This window comes from Lampetra fluviatilis, chromosome 64 (genome assembly GCF_964198595.1).
Source record: "Lampetra fluviatilis chromosome 64, kcLamFluv1.1, whole genome shotgun sequence".
NCBI classification, from domain to species: Eukaryota; Metazoa; Chordata; class Hyperoartia; order Petromyzontiformes; family Petromyzontidae; genus Lampetra; species Lampetra fluviatilis.
Genome location: NC_136338.1, coordinates 6,840,099 through 6,851,615, shown reverse-complemented (window position 1 = coordinate 6,851,615; position 11,517 = coordinate 6,840,099).

Genomic DNA, 11,517 nt, shown 5'->3' with positions numbered 1-11,517 from the left:
TGAAGGAAGTTCAACATACATAATACTGCACGCTACATATATACTACACTATACACTACACTATAAACTACACCACTATACTACAGTGAGAAGTAATTTCTTTAGAACTTGCTTTTTGTGTTTAAATTGTTGACCCCCCCCCCCGCACCTCCGATTAGCTACGCAGGGTGTGAAGGAAGTTCATACGTACATGCCTGGGGTCATCGGGGGAGCCACGGTGGCTAGGAGATGTTAACTACCTTGCCTGGTATGCAGGAGGGCGTGGCGTCGATCCTGATCCCGACGCCTGCTCCTGCTGTATATTTTGAGTTTGGCCTTGTGGATTTTTCTCCGGGCCCTCCGAGGTTTTTCCCCCTCCACATTTAGCTGATACTATAAATGTCCACGTGATGATAAGCCACTTCGTTGAGGTATCATTTATGATAGGCGGGTCGCCTCTGAAAAAGGGCTGCACAGTTCAATGGGGCTTACCTGGTAAAATAAAAAAAATAGTTTCGTTGAATTTGATGACGATGCTGATGATGTTGCGGATGCTGCTGATGATAATACTGCTGATGATGCTGATGCTGTTGATAATGATGGTGATGATGCTGCTGCTGCGGATGATGATGGTGCGGATGGCGTGCAGACATCATGGAGACCTCCTTGCTGCCCTGGCTGGCTGCTCTGCTGGCGTGCACCGCAGTTTCTATCGCGGCCCCTGCCCGCTGGGGATTTCGGGACCCGAAGACGTGCGGCAAAGTGGCCTACACACGGGAGCACGTGCGGGAGCTCAAGCGCGTCATGGGGAAGCATGTGAGTGTCTATGGGTCTCTGTGTGAGTCTGTGAGTCACTGTGTGAGAGTGTATATGGGTCTCTGTGTGAGTGTCTATGGGTCTTTGTGTGAGTCTCTGGGTCTCTGTGTTAGTCTTTGGGTCTCTACTTTGTACAGAGTCTGTAGGTCTCTACTGTGTAAAGAGTCTATGGGTATCTACTGTGTACAGAGTCTATGGGTCTCAACTGTGTACAGAGTTTATGGGTCTCTACTGTGTACATAGTCTATGGGTCTCGACTGTGTACAGAGTCGATGGGTCTCCACTGTGTACAGAGTCTATGGGTCTCTACTGTGTACAGAGTCTATGGGTCTCTGCTGTGTAGGGAGGCTATGGGTCTCTACTGTGTACATAGTCTATGGGCCTCTACTATGTACAGAGTCTATGGGTCTCCACTGTGTACAGAGTCTATGTGTCTCTGCTGTGTAGGAAGTCTATGGGTCTCTACTATGTACAGAGTCTATGGGTCTCTACTGTGTACAGAGTCTATGGGTCTCTACTGTGTACAGAGTCTATGGGTCTCTACTGTGTACATAGTCTATGTGTCTCTACTGTGTACAGAGTCTATGGGTCTCGACTGTGTACAGAGTCGATAGGTCTCCACTGTGTACAGAGTCTAAGGGTCTCTGCTGTGTAGGGAGTCTATGGGTCTCTACTGTGTACAGACTCTATGGGTCTCTACTATGTACAGAGTCTATGGGTCTCGACTGTGTACAGAGTCTATGTGTCTCTACTGTGTACAGAGTCTATGGGTCTCTACTGTGTACAGAGTATGTGGGTCTCTACTGTGTACAGAGTCTATGGGTCTCTACTGTGTACAGAGTCTGTGGGTCTCTACTGTGTACAGAGTCTATGGGTCTCTACTGTGTACAGAGTCTATGGGTCTCGACTGTGTACAGAGTCTATGGGTCTCTACTGTGTACAGAGTCTGTGGGTCTCTACTGTGTACAGAGTCTATGGGTCTCAACTGTGTGCAGAGTCTATGAGTCTCTACTGTGTATAGAGTCTATGGGTCTTTACTGTGTACAGCATCTATGGGTCTCTGCTGTGTACAGAGTCTATGGGTCTCTACTGTATACAGAGTCTATGCTTCTCTACTGTGTACAGAGTCTCTGGGTCTCTGCTGTTTACAGAGTATATGGGTCTCTACTGTGTACAGAGTCTATGGGTCTCTATTGTTTAATGAGTCTATGTGTCTCTGTTGTGTAGGGAGTCTATGGGTCTCTACTGTGTATAGAATCTATGGGTCTCTACTGTGTACAGCAGGGGTCCTCAAACTTTTTAAACAGGGGGCCAGTTCACTGTCCCTCAGACCGTTGGAGGGCCGGACTATAGTTAAAAAAAACTATGAACAAATTCCTATGCACACTGCATATATCTTATTTTGAAGTGAAGAAACAAAACGGGAACAAATACAATATTTAAAATGAAGAACAAGTAAAGTTAAATCAACAAACTTTCCAGTATTTCAATGGGAACTATGGGCCTGCTTTTGGCTAATGAGATGGTCAATGTCCGGTTCCATATTTGTCACTGCTAGTCGTAACAAGTGATGCAAGTGTGCATCTGTTAGTCTAGATCTGGTTGGAGATTTCAAATGTTTCATTCTGGAAAAAGTCTGTTCACAGACATAAGTGCTGCCAAAGATGGTTGCCATTTTGAGTGCATGGTTCCTGAGATGAGGATATGTCTCAGAGGGGAGAGATGCATAGAAATTATGAAGGCTGCTTGACTTGAATGCGTCTTTCAGAGAGTCACAATTCTGCAGTTCAGCCAGTTCCATTTGGTAAATTGTATCCACATTTTCAATGTCAATAGAAAATGGGTTACGGAAAAGCTGTATGTCCTGTTCATGGAGATGAAGCTCTTTAAATCTAAATTGGAACTCCTTTTGCAATTTTTCCAGTGAATCCACACATGTTTTGTTGGGAATTGCAACCAATGGTTTTTCCGCTAACAGATTTTGAGTTGTGGGGAGATGGCAGAAGTTTTCCTCCTTAACTTGTTTGATGAGGAGGCCTAATTTTACTTCAAATGCTTTGACATGTGATTGCATATCACAGAGGAGCTTCCCCTTTCCTTGAAGTTGCACATTGAAACTGTTGAGTAGCTCTGTTACATCTGTCAGAAAGGCAAGGTGCCATTTCCATTCTGCATCATTGAGCTCTGGTACTTCTTTGTTTTTTGAAAGCAGAAAAGCTGTAATCTGTGGAAGTAAGTCATAGAAACGTTTCAAAACTCTCCCTCGACTCAGCCAACGGACTTCTGTGTGGTACAGAACATCTTCATAGTCAACATTTAGTTCAGACAGAAATTCCTGAAATTGTCTGTGGTTTAGTGCATGAGTTATAATGAAGTTAACACAAGATACCACAATTTTCATAACAGAGTTCCACTTCAGTGATTTACTACACAGCGCTTGTTGGTGGATGAGGCAGTGTATGGCTATTGGATGAGAATGGTTATGTTTGTCCATCTCTTGGTTAATGCGAGCAATTACTCCTTTCTTAGACCCCACCATGCTAGGAGCACCATCAATTGTCACACTGGCTAGTTTAGCCCAATTCAGCTCCAAACCATTCACAGTTTGGCAAACCTTTTCATAGATATCCTCTCCTGTAGTTGTTCCTTTGATGCTTTGCAGTGCAGCAAGCTCTTCTGTGACTTCGAAATAGTCATTCATCCCACGAATAAAAATTAGAAGTTGTGCAGAATCACGAACATCATTGCTTTCGTCGAGTGCCAAGGAAAAATAGGAAAGTTTTTTTGTGGAGTTTTGCAAATGCTGATGCAAATTGTCTCCCATTTCTTCAATCCTCCCTGTAATTGTAGGTCCTGAAAGACTCACTGTACTAAATAAATCGGCCTTCTCTGGACACGTCTCTTTGGCAACAGAAAGAAGGCATTCTTTAACAAATTCTCCCTCCACGAATGGTCTGCCAGTGCATGCTATTAGCTTGGCAACTTGAAAACTTGCTCGCAGTGATGACATATTTAGCTGCTTCTGCTTCACAAAAGTATTTTGCTGAGTTGTTAATGTATTTTTCAGTTTTAATATTTTATCTTAACTCATTTCTCCGACCAAACAATCATATTTATCTTTATGTTGAGTTTCATAGTGTCGACGTAAATTGTATTCTTTGAACACAGACACTATATTCTGGCATATCAGACACACAGCTCTTTCCTTGTACTGCATGAAAAAGTAATCATAAGTCCACTGTTTTTTGAATATCCTACACTCCGAGTAATTTTTTCTCTTTCTTGACATCAGTTTCCTAGGGAGTCAAAATTGCTATTAGTAAGATACCAATATATATATACAGCGCTACAAAAACAATATACCAGCAATAACTTTGCCCACACAGAGACATACAGACTGCACTGCCCATCAATGCAGTCTGATTGGGGGAACTCCGCTTTTACCCCAGGCTCACACTGGTGCGGGTGCCATTAAAAAGTTAATTACACCTGCAGTTTTGTTCACAGATCGCAGTACATCCCCAGCACACAGGAATATCACTGGGAGTGGAGCCGAGGGGCAAGTGAGGGAGCTGAGGGAGGGAGAGCCAGTCAAGCGCAGCCAGGGGAGGGCTGGCAGCCTTAGGCCTGGGGGGCAAGTCCAGTCAATTGGCCCATTGAACCATTCACCAGCGCAGCCCAATGAGTGCCCACCGCCGCAGCTCAATCAGTGCCCACCGCCGCAGCTCAATCAGTGCTCGCCACCGCAGCCCAATCAGTGTCCACCACCGCAGCCCAATGAGTGCTCACCAGCGCAGCCCAATTAGTGCTCACCAGCGCAGCCCAATTAGTGCTCACAAGCGTAGCCCAATTAGTGACCATGGGCCGGATAAATGTCCTCGGCGGGCCGCATGTGGCCCGCGGGCCGTAGTTTGAGGACCCCTGGTGTACAGAGTCTATGGGTCTCTACTGTGGGCAGACTCTATGGATCTCTGCTGTGTAGGGAGTCTATGGGTCTCTGCTATGTTCAGAGTATATGGGTCTCTGCTGTGTACAGAGTCTACGGGTCTCTGCTGTGTAGGGAGTCTATGGGTCTCTGCTATGTACAGACTCTATGGGTATCTGCTGTGTAGGGAGTCTATGGGTCTCTGCTATGTACAGACTCTATGAGTCTCTGCTGTGTAGGGAGTCGACGTGAATGACTGTCTCCATTCGTTGTTTCAGGTGGAGAGCCTGAGCCTGGCGGGCGACATGTCGGTTTATGGGAAAAAGATCGTGAGACCAGCGGAGCCGGCGAACCTCACGGCTGCATTGGACGAGTTTAGCGCCGCACTCAGAGAATGCTTCCTGAAATCCCAATGCAGCAGGTACCACGGGCATAGCCCCAGCCCAAAAGATCCATCGCACATCCTGCAATAGTCTGTTCGGGGCAAGTGCTGTTAGCGAGTAGCAGCACCTATGAAAGCCGGCACTGTGGCACACGAAGGGGTGAATGGTCAGCACCATACCCGGCCGCCTTTGTCTCCCCAGTGGCGATATTTACTACACACCGAACCAGGTACTCGTTTGAGGCTGAGTTTAACTTTCGGAGGCCCAGGTTCAGATAATCGTCACTGGCTGTGAGCGAGGATCGAACTTGGGTCACAAACGCGTTCGTAATGCTGACCACTGCGCCAAAGACTCAGCACCCCGTACACACATACAACAACAACACGGATCAGGTACATCAGCAGCAACAGCAGCGGCCATGGTCTATCCACCGCTAGACTAAGACTTGTGTTTTTTGTGATTGATCACAAAGCGTTGTATGGCAGATGCGGTGTGCGAGGCATGGAGACGCTCCCAGAGAGCGTTCCACGTTGCTAATTATTCTGGCACATGCATTAATTCATTTTATGAGAACAATAATAATAAAAATGTATTGACTTTATAATACGTGAAATTACTTTTATAATAAATAATAAACTTCGTCAATTTTATAACCAAAAATACAATGTATTGATGCTATAACAAATAATACCATTTATTAACTTCATAATACTTTTAAAAAACATAGAATAAATCACTTTCATAATAATTAACAAAAATTGCATTTATCACACGCGTCCTTATGTATTCACTAATTTGAGAACGGCTCCGTTTGCTTCGTCCAAAGCGCCCGGGGCCGGGAGTGGGAGACACGCGCCATCGTCACCAACATTGACATGGGCCTGGAGGTGTTGGCCTGCGACCTGCGGCACGGCGAGGCCGCAGGTCGCAGGGCCGACGAGGCGGCGCTGAGCTCCCGGATCGTGGACCTCGAGGAGCGGTACGCCGCGGATGGTAACGAGTTCGCTCGCAGCCTCATCGCCTACTCACTGGCAGACCACCTCCAGCGCACCCTGGAGCACATCGGATGCTGAGCTACCACTACCGCCACAACTACAACAACAACCATAATCATCAGGCGACAGCCAGAGTTGCGGAGAAATCCTCAAATGTGAAGCTGTGGCTCTCAGCACCACCACCACCGCCTCTCAGCACCACCACCACCGCCTCTCAGCACCACCACCACCCCCGCCTCTCAGCACCACCACCCCCGCCTCTCAGCACCACCACCACCCCCGCCTCTCAGCACCACCACCCCCGCCTCTCAGTACCACCACCACCGCCTCTCAGCACCACCACCACCGCCTCTCAGCACCACCACCCCCGCCTCTCAGCACCACCACCACCGCCTCTCAGCACCACCACCACCCCCGCCTCTCAGCACCACCACCACCCCCGCCTCTCAGCACCACCACCACCGCCTCTCAGCACCACCACCACCGCCTCTCAGCACCACCACCACCCCCGCCTCTCAGCACCACCACCAAAGCCTCTCAGCACCACCACCCCCGCCTCTCAGCACCACCACCCCCGCCTCTCAGTACCACCACCACCGCCTCTCAGCACCACCACCCCCGCCTCTCAGCACCACCACCACCGCCTCTCAGCACCACCACCACCCCCGCCTCTCAGCACCACCCCCGCCTCTCAGCACCACCACCACCGCCTCTCAGCACCACCACCACCTCCTTTCAGCACCACCACCACCGCCTCTCAGTACCACCACCACCGCCTCTCAGCACCACCACCACCGCCTCTCAGCACCACCACCCCCGCCTCTCAGCACCACCACCCCCGCCTCTCAGCACCACCACCACCGCCTCTCAGCACCACCACCACCCCCGCCTCTCAGCACCACCACCCCCGCCTCTCAGCACCACCACCACCCCCGCCTCTCAGCACCACCACCCCCGCCTCTCAGCACCACCACCACCGCCTCTCAGCACCACCACCACCCCCGCCTCTCAGCACCACCACCACCCCCGCCTCTCAGCACCACCACCACCGCCTCTCAGCACCACCACCACCGCCTCTCAGCACCACCACCACCCCCGCCTCTCAGCACCACCACCAAAGCCTCTCAGCACCACCACCCCCGCCTCTCAGTACCACCACCACCGCCTCTCAGCACCACCACCCCCGCCTCTCAGCACCACCACCACCGCCTCTCAGCACCACCACCACCCCCGCCTCTCAGCACCACCCCCGCCTCTCAGCACCACCACCACCGCCTCTCAGCACCACCACCACCTCCTTTCAGCACCACCACCACCGCCTCTCAGTACCACCACCACCGCCTCTCAGCACCACCACCACCGCCTCTCAGCACCACCACCCCCGCCTCTCAGCACCACCACCCCCGCCTCTCAGCACCACCACCACCGCCTCTCAGCACCACCACCACCCCCGCCTCTCAGCACCACCACCAAAGCCTCTCAGCACCACCACCCCCGCCTCTCAGCACCACCACCACCGCCTCTCAGCACCACCACCCCCGCCGTTCACCGGCAGCATGGCCTCCTATCACCCGCTGCACACCACCACCAACCTCACCGGTACCCTCTCACCACCACTTCCTCTCAGCCTCACCACATCCATCAGCCACTCACAAAGGAGACTCTCACCCCTTGTCGCAGCGGAGAGGCGATTCCATAAAGCGCGTGCCCCATCTTCTTGGTTCTTTCGGTAAAGTCACGTAGAAGGGAAGTAATAAAATAATAAAAATAAAACATAATAAAATAATTCTCACGACGTTTCGGCCACAACGCAAGCAGCCGTCCTCAGGTGAAAACCAGGTCTGTCGAGGCGACAGCCTCTGAATGAAACAGCACACACGCTTAGAACATATATATAAGCTGGGCGCCTTGGCAAAGGAATTTGCATATCAAGAGGAATTTAGCATATTTATGGGAAATGCAGGAATGTGATTAGTACTACATATGCATGCGCATTATGCAGGATTAACAGTATCAAAGGGAGAGGATATGGGAAATGCAGGTATGTGAATAGTACTAATTAGCATCAAAGGGAGGGGATAGGGGTAGCATTAATAAAGAGAAGGAGTGTTAATAGTATGTAGCTGCAGTAACTAAAACCAACACGTAAACAACTAAAGTATAAACTACATAGTATCATCAGTATACTTACTATACTCTACAATAAGCTGAGTTACTAACAGTAAGTAATACATTACAATTCTACGTAGTAAAAATTATATAATATGCTTCCATCTAAACTTTATTCTCTTACATTACACGAGTCTACACCGTACTATATACTGCCATAGACAAACCCAACATTAAATTATATACTGTATTGCTATAAACCACCCTATACCTTATACATTTTAATATAACACTATGTATTATTCTACCCACCCTAATGTGTATCACACTGCTATATATTTACTATACAATTACGATACTATATATTACTTTGTACATTGTATTACGCATATAAATGTTATACTATGTGTTATTATACACTGTACCATTGACCGTCGTGTCAATGGGTGAGTAGTGGGAGGAAACTTGCAGCGGAGCAAATAATCCATTCCCTGCGGAGAATACAATGCCAGTGAGTGGAACGCGGTCTGAAAGTCACCGTAAACGTGAACACAATCAGTTAAGATCCGAAATGGTTTATTACGTCCTTCCAATGATTGCTAATCCAGAATCCATCTTCTCGGTTGAAATTGTCTCTGTGTTTGTATATGTGGATCGCCTCATGAACGAATCTCTCATGATAGCCAGATGGCTTGCAGAGAACCTCTGTCTTGGAGAAGTCAATGTCATGTGAGCCCACTGAATTGTAACAGTGATCTGCCACGGCTGAGGTATTTGTCCTACCGTGTTTCAGGTCTGCTTTATGTTCACGGATGCGGTCCCATGTCATTCATAAAGCGCGTGTCTCGTGTCATTCATGAAGCGTGTCTCGTGTCATTCATGAAGCGTGTCTCGTGTCATTCATGAACAGCACGTGTGTCTCATGTCATTAATAAAGTGCGTGTCTTGTGTTATTTATAATGCGTGTCTAGTGTCATTCATAAAGCGCGTGTCTCGTTTCATTCATAAAGTGCGTGTCTCGTGTCATTTATAAAGCGTGTGTCTCATGTCATTCATAAAGCGTGTCTCGTATCATTCATGAAGCGTGTTTCATGTCATTCATAAAGTGCGTGTCTCGTTTCATTCATAAAGCGTGTCTCATGTCATTCATAAAGTGCGTGTCTCGTGTCATTCATGAAGCGCGTGTCTCGTGTCATTTATGAAGCACGTCTCGTGTCATTCATAAAGCGCGTGTCTCGTATCATTCATGAAGCGTGTCTCGTGTCATTCATAATGTGTGTGTCTCGTTTCATTCATAAAGCGCGTGTCTCGTGTCATTCATAAAGCGTGTCTCGTGTCATTCATAAAGCGCGTGTCTCGTGTCATTCATGAAGTGTGTCTCGTGTCATTCATAAAGCGTGTGTCTCATGTCATTAATAAAGTGCGTGTCTTGTATCATTCATGAAGCGTGTGTCTCGTGTCATGAATAAAGTGCGTGTCTCGTGTCTTTCATAAAGCGGGCACGTCTCGTTTCATTCATAAAGGGTGTCTCGTTTCATTCATAAAGTGCGTGTCTCGTGTCATTCATGAAGAGCACGTGTGTCGCGTCCTTCCTGTGAGTGGAGAGTTGAGTGTGGCCCGAGCGGGCAGCGGAGCAAACGAGGCGGTGTAGCCAGCCCAGTGTGAGGGTGGAGTTGGGGTGGAGGGGAGGGGCTAGGTGCATGGGGGATTCGAGGGTGGGGTGTTTGGCGAGGGTGAGGTAAGATAGAATGGTGGCTGGGTTGGTGGGGGGGTTAGGTAGAGAGATGGGGTGGGTAGGTGGGGGTGGGTGGGTTGGAGCTAGGGGGGGAAGTCAGTGGGGGGCAGAGGTGGTGGTGGTGAGAGGTGGTGGTGGTGAGAGTTGGTGGTGGTGACAAGCGGTGTTGGTGAGAGGCGGTGGTGTTTAGTGGTGGTTAGAGGTGGTGAGAGGTGGTGGTGAGATGTGGTGGTTAGAGTTGGTGGTGGTGAGAGGCGATGGTGTTGGTGAGACGTGGAGCGGTGGTGATGAGAGGTGGTGGTGAGAGGTGGTGGTGAGAATCAGAGGAGTGAAGCTGACGAAGCAAAGCTTCTGCTCGAGAATGCGTGGATGTACAGTAAAACTGCTAACTTCGTGAGAGAGCGTTCCAGACGGGCGCATCATCACCACCACCATCACCACCACAACCATCATCATCACCACCATCACCACCACCATCATCACCACCACCATCATCACCATCATCACCATCACCACCACCATCACCACCACCATCACCATCAAGTTAAACTTCTTTCAAGCCACCGTACGTGGCCCAGCCGTATTCATCGGAGGTGCGCTGGGTGGGGGGAGGCGTGAGGACAACACACTGAACACAACAACAAGATGCAACTCGAAAGAAATGAAAAGCATAAACACTTGCGACAAGAAGCAGATGAACAGAGAGGCAGCGGCCACAGCTCAGCACAGCTTCAGCTCCGTCTCCGATCTCGTCGTCGAGATATACATATATCCCTTAGGGTTAAATGGGGATATCCCATAGGGTTACATGGGGGACATGTGAATATCCAATAGGGTTAAATGGGAAAAATATGGATATCCCATAAGGTTAAATGGGGAAAATGTGGATATACCATAAGGTTAAATGGGGGAAATGGGGATGTCCGATAAGGTTACATGGGGGAAACGTGGATATCCCATAGGATTAAATTGGGGGACTGCGGAAATCCCATAGGGTTGAATGGGGAAATTGAAAAATCCCATAGGGTTACATGGGGGAAATGGATATCCCATAGTTTTAAATGGGGGAAATGGGTATCCCATAGGGTTGCAATGGGGGAAATAGAGATATCCATAAAGTTACATAGGGAAATGTAGATATCCCATATAAGGCTTACATGTGTAGTGACTTATGATGTCACTACTCTGTTGAGTCTGTACACACACATTACGTCACTACGTTGGGTATGTATGAATGACGTCACGGCCGGGTCGGGGAGTGTGGAGGCTGTCGGTCAGTGCCACGGGGGTTGTGTCAGGCCGTGGCACTCTGTGTGAACACGGCTGGACACGTGACCGGATCAAGGTGGGGGCCGAGGGTCCCAGGAGGACCTTGGGGGTCACGTGGCCAGGGGCAGAGCCTTCTCGAGGGTTCGAGAAGGTGGGCGTGGCCTGGTGTGGCCTGGCCACGGCGTGGCACATATGTAGTAGGTTCAAATTGGGTGCACACACACGCAGCTTGGAGGCAACACTATTTATTAAACGGAAATAATATAACGCTGTACATGAGGTGGTGACCACCTTCCTCAACTCACT